At 51.7% G+C, this 8,797-nt stretch overlaps 1 long non-coding RNA gene across 1 annotated transcript in view; it reads right to left on the bottom strand.

The window, feature by feature from the left end:
- The window catches only part of LOC106723875, a 12,389-nt gene extending 9,135 nt beyond the window's left edge, over positions 1 to 3,254 (bottom strand). The window contains exon 1 of the long non-coding RNA XR_001359605.1: positions 2,237 to 3,254. This is a non-coding gene — a long non-coding RNA (uncharacterized LOC106723875). The remainder of the gene's footprint in view (positions 1 to 2,236) is intronic.
- Positions 3,255 to 8,797: the final 5,543 nt, after the last annotated feature.

Raw genomic sequence — 8,797 nt, 5'->3', positions numbered from 1 at the left:
CTCCGTGGCTGCCGGTTGCCATCTTGGTTGGGTTAATTTGCATATAGTCGCTCTGATTGGCTGGTTGGCGTGGCTTAAGGCATAGCGAAGGTACAGTCAATTTGCATGTTTGTCTTTTATTAGTGTAGATTGTGGAACAAGAGGTTTCATCTTGTGTTAAAGGAATTTCAGGCAGCAACAAGCATGCAAGGTAAGAGGCCAGCCCACACACACAGTCCTGTAGGCTGACACTTACTCATATGATCCACTCAGCCACTGCCCCCTTGGTTAAGACTTCCTCTTAGGGAGCTGATTTCCTGGGCACGCCTCTCAAGCTCCCCAATCTTCCTCTCGGAGAAAAGAAAATGTAAGCATTCTAATGTGTTCAACTGATTTGAGCATTTCTGTGCAGGGTGCCTCTTTTTTTTTTTTTTACCATGTTTCTCTTTTTTTAGTGTAGATTCTATTCTGTTGGGGTCCAACCCTAGCAGGTCCAGGGGTCCCCAAAGGTGTGGATGGAGTTGGCGAAGAAGGGATGACACGGAGGAAGCGTTCAGTTGATCAGCAGGCTAGCCAGGATCTCTAGCCAGGATCTCCAGCCAACTTCTGTGTAGGTTCTCTTGCCATGTTCTCTTGCTAGGTTCTCCAGCCAGGTTCTGTCAGGGTGCCTCTTTTTTAGGCCACTCTGAAGAGTTACCACCCTGGAGAGTGCACATAATCTTGTTAACTATCTTGCCATTCAATCCATGCCTTGGTTTTTTCCTTTATGTAATCTCCCTTACATTCCATCCTTAATTCCAAATTCATAAAAGAAACTTCAAACTGCCATTCTGGGAAGCATCTGTCTAAGTCTGTGGAGATCTTTCTTCCAGGCTTATCCTTTGTTTGCTTCAAATGAACTTTTATAAATAAATGATTTACAGATTTGGACCTTTTCCACATTGACATTTGCTTGGTGTAGTCAGCAGAATTTCAAATAAACCCACCCAGAACCACCCTGCATAAATGAGTGGAACAAATCTCTCTCTCTCTCTCTCTCTCTCTCTCTCTCTCTCTCTCTCTCTCCCCTTCCCTCCTTCTCTCCCTCCCTCCTGTTAGGGTCACCGAAGGAGGAACGTCCGAGAACAAAAGGGGTAAAGACTTATGAAATTTATTAGGTCACCTGGATACCAGATGGGCAGAGCCCCAAAATGGTGCCAGCCTCCAAAGACAGAGAGTCAGAGGTTTTTAAAGGACTCTAGGCGGGCTTTTTCTGGGCGGAGAATTCTCTGTGCAGGTGCGGATTCTGGGAAACTCCGGAGGGGAGAGATAATGGTCTTAGCAAGTGGAATGTGGTCTAAGCAAGTGAAATGTCCATCGTGAAGTGGCCTAAAGCTCAGTTCCCAGGGGAGGGGGCACTGATTCAATTATTTGATCAAACCTATTACTTTCCTTTCTCTCTCTGTAAGAGCAATAAATTTTAAAAAATTTTCTTTATAGTAGTGGCTCTTAATAGTCTGAGTCATGCCTCTGTTTGTTAGGCCCAGTTCAGCCTGTGACGTGGCCCTTTTATCAGTGGTCTAATGCCTCCCAGGTCCAGAGGGCAGGACCTGCACTGTCTGCAAGGTGACCCCTTGGAGGGTTACTTTGAAACAGTCAAGAAATGCTGTGGGGCAATCAGCTCTGAGGAATGAATGGTGAATTCAGTTCCTGCTCCTCTCTATCAGTTAGGACTCATAAGAGCACAAGCACCAGAAAAACCACCCAGCAGGCTGAAGAGAGGAGATGGCTCACATAACTAAGAGGTAGAGAGCAGGCGCTGCTCAGTGAGGGGACTCAGGTGATGTCAATGACCTGCTCTTTTTTTGTCTCTTGACTCAGTTATTGTGCCCCCTGTAATCTGGCTTTATTCTCAAACAACTGCTTTAGACTTCCTATCTTCTATTCAAACCCAGCTAGAGAGAGCCTGCTTTTTAAGTAGCTTAAACAAAGTCCCACATTAAGCCTCAGGAGTCTCCCCCCGCTCCCCCCTGCTGCCCCAGGTGGCCAGCCTTGGGTGATGTGACAGCTTTAATCCAATCACTAAGGCTTAGGGTGATGGGCTGTCCTGACTGGCTTAGCCAAGGACACCTTCTCCAAGCCATGGTTCAAAAGGTAAAGTCACCTTCCCTGAAAACAGGTGGAATGAGAGGAAGGGAGGGGGCGTCGTCACATGAATTATTATCTTGTTTTTATCATCAGAAGGCGGGCACTCTCTGATTTGTGAGTCAGCACTAACCTCAGGGATTTTCCCGTGGTGTTACCTCCACCTGGACAATGCGATGTGAGAAACACACAGGGCCAAGGGCTAGCATTCCTCAGCACCATTCATGGCATGGCGAGTGGAGTGGCCGGAGTGCAGTGTCCAGGACAGGCAGGTATTTCACTTAATCTGTTCCTCAGGGGCCTGGATTCCGCAGGCATTTGGGTAAAAGGAAAACATGTTGTTATTCATGATGAAAAGACTTCACTAAGAGGGTAGAGCCTGTTGACTAGGAAACCCTTTATATTCTGAGCACCTTGATGGGTGTGATTAAGTCTTGAAAGAACTGAGCTGCTCTGCCCCATAGAGGGAGGTTTGGACCAGCTGACGGATCCTCAGGAAGGGATCTCCAGGAAAGGGATAGGGTGGACAAATGAGAAATGCCAAGGAAAGAGGGACCAGTGAGAGAAAGAAGGTCAGTGACTCCGAGAGGTGAAGGTCAAAGGGCAACTACCTCTAGGAGTGAGGTCAAGAGCATTTCAAGGAAAGGGTTGAACATGTCAAGGTTATTGCTCCACAGAAATCTCTTCGGCTGCAACAAGTCTCCACAAAAGTTCACTGACCTAACGAAGGCTTTGGTTGAAGGATGCTTTCATGTGGTTTTGTTTGGTTGCTTTTCATTTACTGGGAATCAAGAAGGGGGCTGGGTTATATATCTGCATAGATCTCTGGAACCAAAAGCACAGGTGGACGCAGGCGTGACTTTGAGAGAGAACCCTGCACCGGCTGCAAATCCCAGATGTTGTAGGAGTCATAGGACTTTTAGAGGAAGTCTAATTGAGTTACATGTCTGCCGTTCCTTTGGGAATCAGTTGGATATCAAAATCCCAGTGCCTAGGCCCCAGCCCTGACCAATTAAGTCAGAAGTTCTCAGAGTGCAAAGCAGGCGACAGTATTTTTTAATCCTCCTCCGGTGATGGCATAGGCAGGCATGCCCGAGATTACGGGGACTCCAGCTGACATTTTTTGTTGTTGTTAATCCTCACCTGAGGATATTTTTTAAAAATATGTTTTTATTGATTTTAGAGAGAAAGAGAGGGGAAGAGAAGATACAAACATCGATCGGCTGTCTCCTGCAAGCCTCCTACTGGGGATCGAGCCTGCAACCCAGGCACGTGCCCTGACCAGGAAATGAACCTGCGATCTCTTGGGTTCGTGGGTCAATGCTCAACTGCTGAGCCACACCAGCTGGGCATCTGAGGATATTTTTCTATTGATTTTTAGAGAGGGTGGAAGGAAGGGAATGGGGGAGGGGGAGAGAAAAAGAGAGAGACATCGATGTGAGAGAGACACATTGATCGTTTGCCTCCCACAAACGCCAGATAGGGGCCAGGGATCAAACCTGTGACCCAGGTACATGCCCTTGACCAGGAATGGAACCTGCAACTTTTCAGTGCACAGGGTGATGCTCCAACCACTGAGCATACCAGCCAGGGCTCTGACTGACATCTGAATGACCCTGAGTGTGTCTGACCCTGGGCTACAGAAACCTCTGTATCATCTGACAACCCCCCAATCTGACCCCAGAGACCCAATGCCAAGGGCGAGAGAGCAGAAGGACTGCTTAGAAGAGTCTGCTCCTTGTTTGGCTACCATTTCATCAACTGCTTCTCAGTTTTATGTGTGTTTGTCCACTTGGCAGAGTATAATGAAGAGAAGCAGGTGAATTATTTCTTTAGTCTCTAGGGAACCTCAGCCATAGCATCAGCCCCTGGGGTCTGATCAGCTCAGCACATCTGGCGGAAACCTATGGCTCTGCAGAAGTTTGCTGAGGGAGGCCCTGGGCTATGGGATCCGTCTGACTCCTCCCTACTGTCCAGCCCTGCTCACAGTCTGACTTCTTTTCTACCGCAGCAGCCAAGTCTCCAGAGCCAGCAGCATAGGTCCCTTCCTCTTTTTTAGATGATCAGGAGCCACCACAGCCGAAAGCCTTGGTTCCCAGTCCCCCTCCATGACTCAGTCACCCGAAATGGGGCAGCATATTCCCCAACATGCCCACTATGGCCGTCCGTGTCAGCTCTCTCCTCTCGTCTGCCCTCCAGAGCCAGCGAGACAGGAGCTCCTGGTAAAGTAACTGTAAACCCTCAGGCACATCCCGAGACAGTGAACAACTCCAGGAGTAGCTGATGTCACGTTTTATTGCGTAAAGTGGAAGCAGAATGTGCGCTGGGCACAGGTGCATCTAGAAAGCACTCTACAGAAAGAAGCAAGGGAGAGCCACTTAGCTGGTCACACAATGCTCAGGAAGCTTCTCCGTTTGTCTCCTGAGGCCAGCACACTGAGGGGGCCCCACCAGGGAGGGGGCGTGCAAGCGAGAGGCAGCCTGCACGGCCCCGCCTGTCACATCTCCTCTATGCGTCCTGGCAGTTGGACTTCACCAAGGAGGTCTTGCCCAACCAGGGGACAGTGTATACCTGGAAAGAGCAGAGTGCTTCCTGCAAAAGGGAAACGAGAGAGACGGTCAGTTAGGGCTTCAGTCAAAAAGGAAACGGCCCAGCACGAGGTCTCCGAAGTGCAGGTGAGGAGCTGTGGTTGTTTGGTGGACCTCTCGGCCCCCGACCCTGCGGAGCCGCCAATAACGATGCAGGGCTCACCAGGGTCCTCTTGGTGACCCCTCCCATTACTCCAAGTCCAGGAGATCTTCACCCCCCATCCCTGCAGGAATCCACACTGGTGTAGCCCCAGCATGGCCCTTTAAGGAGCAGCCCAGCAAAGCCACACAGCCCCAGAGGGTGCAGGGTATCAGCCAAGTTCCCTCCACCTCCAGTGGGCTGGCACTGAGACAGGAAAACCTCCTGAAAGAGTCAGTGTGTTTGGGGAGGTGACAAGCAGATGGAGGTCCCCAACGGCTGAGACATCCCAAGAACCAGTCAAGCCCAGGGGAGAGTCTGGTGTTCAGTGAGCAGGGCAGCATGGGTGGGCTTCTCCCGTACAGGCCTCTAATTCCCTCTAGTCTGTTCCAGTGGCTGAGTCCAGGGAGGGCCCTATCTCCACCCTGCTGCTTCCTTCAGTCAGCAGGCAACAATCCCCCAGAGCATATGGTGCTCAAAGGTCCCAGCTCAAATGCCCTTATACATTCAAATTAGGAACCTGTACACACAAACTGACACCCTTTCCCCCCCACACCCCAGCCCCTGCACACCCCACCCAGGCCACAGCACTCACCCATGACATATCCCCAGGGCACAGTCCCACCCCTCTGCCCTGTGTGCCTGGCCCCTGGCCCACATCAAGTCCATACCTTCCTCAGGTGCGGCTGCACGTGGAAGGGACAGCTGGCCAAGTTCGGCTGGGACTTGGTACATGTGGTTCGACCGATTTCCACATCCAAGAAGTAGTTCAGTCCAGCCACGAGCTGTGCACATAAAGGGAAGGATTGGTTTTCATTAACTGCCCACGTCACCAGGCAGGTACCTTCCCGTTAGCGTGCATTGGGCCAGCATTCAGGGGTTGCCAGAGCCAACACCCAGGAGGCACCCAGCCACCTCCTGAAGGCTGCCCAAGTCCGTGTGCCCCAGGTCCTCCTTGTAACTTGTTTATGGAGCAGCTCTGACAAGGTGAGTCACACAGCCTGGCAGAAGAGAGGCAGGAAAATAGAAGGTGGAGCCAGACATCAGCATTCTGCCAGGAGCTGGAGGTGCAACTCTGGGGAACTAGCCAGGGTATCAGCAAATCTACTGTGCCAGCGCCAGGAACCAGGGCAGGGACTAAGGCAAAATGACAGCTCTGCTGGGGCCATGGCTGGTTCTGCCTCAGAAAGACTCACATGGTAATGGCCTTGAAATTACAGTCCAGTTGGTAATATCCAACCCATCGAGACTCTCATACCATGTAACCAGGTTATTCATGCCCCCCACTTACCTTCCCGTTAGCGTGCATTGGGCCAGCATTCAGGGGTTGCCAGAGCCAACACCCAGGAGGCACCCAGCCACCTCCTGAAGGCTGCCCAAGTCCGTGTGCCCCAGGTCCTCCTTGTAACTTGTTTATGGAGCAGCTCTGACAAGGTGAGTCACACAGCCTGGCAGAAGAGAGGCAGGAAATAGAAGGTGGAGCCAGACATCAGCATTCTGCCAGGAGCTGGAGGTGCAGCTCTGGGGAACTAGCCAGGGTATCAGCAAATCTACTGTGCCAGCGCCAGGAACCAGGGCAGGGACTAAGGCAAAATGGCAGCTCTGCCGGGGCCATGGCTGGTTCTGCCTCAGGAAGACTCACAGGGTAATGCCCTTGAATTTACAGTCCAGTTGGTAGTATCTAGCCTATCAAGACTCTCATTCCATGTAACCAGGTTATTCATGCCCCCACTGAGCAGCAGGAAATGAGATGCTTTACACACACACACACACACTCACACACTTGAGGCCAATAAAAGATGCCCCTGGGATGCCTGCCTTTCAAGTTATTTGTGAGGGGGACACTTCTAGTGTGCACACACTCACACCTGTGTCGTTTACATTTGAGATTACAGATGTGAAACCTGTGCTCACACAGGCAGCCCCCAGACACACCTCCTGAGAACTCGGAGAACCTCGAGATGAGGGGCCCAGACCAGGCTCTGGACTCTGTCCTATGAATGCCAAGCAAGTCCTATGATCCCTCTGCTGTTGGTTTCTTTCTTTTCTTTCTTTTTTAAAATTTATCTTTATTGTCGAAAGTAATACAGATGTGCCCTTGGTGTCAGTTTCCCACATGGGCCGATGAGTTGTGACACCAAGCTGGGGTCACAGTGGAGAGGAGCTGGCTGGCAGGGACCTGGTGAGCAAGGAGTGCACGTCCCATCCAAAGGGGCCAGTGCCAGCCAACGGCTGCAGGAGAAATGCGACCGATCTTGACCCATCGTCTGACGTTTCAAGAGGAGGCAAGAACAGGCTCTAAACACTGGCCTGCAGCAAGCACCACACGTTGCTGCTGCGTGGCCATGCTCTGCTCTTCCGTGGTCTAAATTCCAGCCTTCCTCCAAGGACAAGCTCAAGGCCCAGCAGCCCCTCCAGATGTGCCCTCCATTCCCCTTCTGGACTCTGCTGACTGCTCTCCCTATCGGGCCAGAACCTCGGGGCGGGCTGGCAGAGGCAGGGTCAGGTGGACCTCTCTACCCCAGCAGACACTTACTACCTCTGGCTTCTGGTGGTGGGGTACCCATCTAAGGGGGGTGGAGAATGAGACTTCAAAACCCAGAGCCTCCTCCAGAGGTCTGACCTCTGGAGGGAAGAACACTCCAGGGGCCTTTCCTCCAGGACCTCTCAGCAGCTCTGGATTCTTATGCAAGACCCTCTGCCGTAGCATCTGCCTGGATACCGCAGACCTATCCTGGACTCCTCTGTGTTTGCCGGTTCCCTCAAGGCGACCAGGGGAGCAGTGAGGGCCCCAAATCAGTGCCTGAGGCCCCAAATACCATCGCACGGAGAGGACAGGGAGGTTGGTGTAGTGGCACCTGTTGAGAGGAGACTCAGAGAACATTCCTCGTTTGCATGTCCCAAATCTTATCCCGAGGAAACCTCAGGACCACACAAACGAAGTGCCAGTCCGCACATTTAGGCCGGACCCTTCACAAATGCCAAGGTGAAGAGGCAGGCAGACAGGCTGCTCCAGGGAAAGGGGCTGCAGTGCAGGAACCGGGAGTGTCCCTGGCTATAGAGGACCCCGGTGGACCTATCACAGACATCTGATAAGTCTATGCATTAGGTCATTGTTTCAGGGTTGATTCCTGCTGTTCAAAATTGTACTGCGATTCTTTTTAAAAATGCCTGTTTTTAGGAAATAGATACTCTCAAATGGTTCAGAGAAATAAATGCATATATGTACCCCCACACACACGTGGGGAGGAAATGAGGTGGATAAAGCAAACAGGGCAACATTTGGACTAATCTGGGGGAAGAAGCTACAGGATTCTATGTTCTAGTTTTGCGATTGTACTGCGATTCTTTTTAAAAATGCCTGTTTTTAGGAAATATATACTCTCAAATGGTTCAGAGAAATAAATGCATAGATGTACCCCCACACACGTGGGGAGGAAGCGAGGTGGATAAAGCAAACGGCAACATTTGGACTAATCTGGGGGAAGAATCTACAGGATTCTATGTTCTAGTTTTGCACGTTCTCTCTAAGTCTGAAGTTATGTCAACATGAAAAGTTAAGAGGAATAAAGTGTTAAAAAACCATTCAGTGGCAGAGCCGGAGGGCAGCCGGGAGGCAGTGTTTCTCCTTCGCCTGTGGTCATTAAGTTGCCAACTCACTCTGACTCCCCAGTCCCATGGCCTGGCGGGGAGATAAGTGGGCTGGACCGCAAGCCCTGTCCTTGGGGGCTGGTGCTTGGAAACATAAGCGAAGGCCTGGCACGGACCCAGAGTGCCCGCGACCCGCTGCCAGGCCCGGGGAAGAAGCCCGTGATGGTCTGGGGGTCACATGAGAGACCAGAGACACTGCCGGGCTGGGAAGCACTGGCGGGGGGACCATCCCGCGAGTTGGGCGCTTGGGGCGGCTTGGGGCGGGGGTGATCGCGTCACAAGGGCCACGCCTGCCGGGGCCCAGGCTCCTCCTCCT

Source organism: Myotis brandtii, unplaced genomic scaffold, assembly GCF_000412655.1.
Source record: "Myotis brandtii unplaced genomic scaffold, ASM41265v1 scaffold1164, whole genome shotgun sequence".
In the NCBI taxonomy this organism is placed as follows: Eukaryota; Metazoa; Chordata; class Mammalia; order Chiroptera; family Vespertilionidae; genus Myotis; species Myotis brandtii.
The sequence above is the reverse complement of the archived record's forward strand: the minus strand, read 5'-3'. Positions and strand labels throughout refer to the sequence as shown.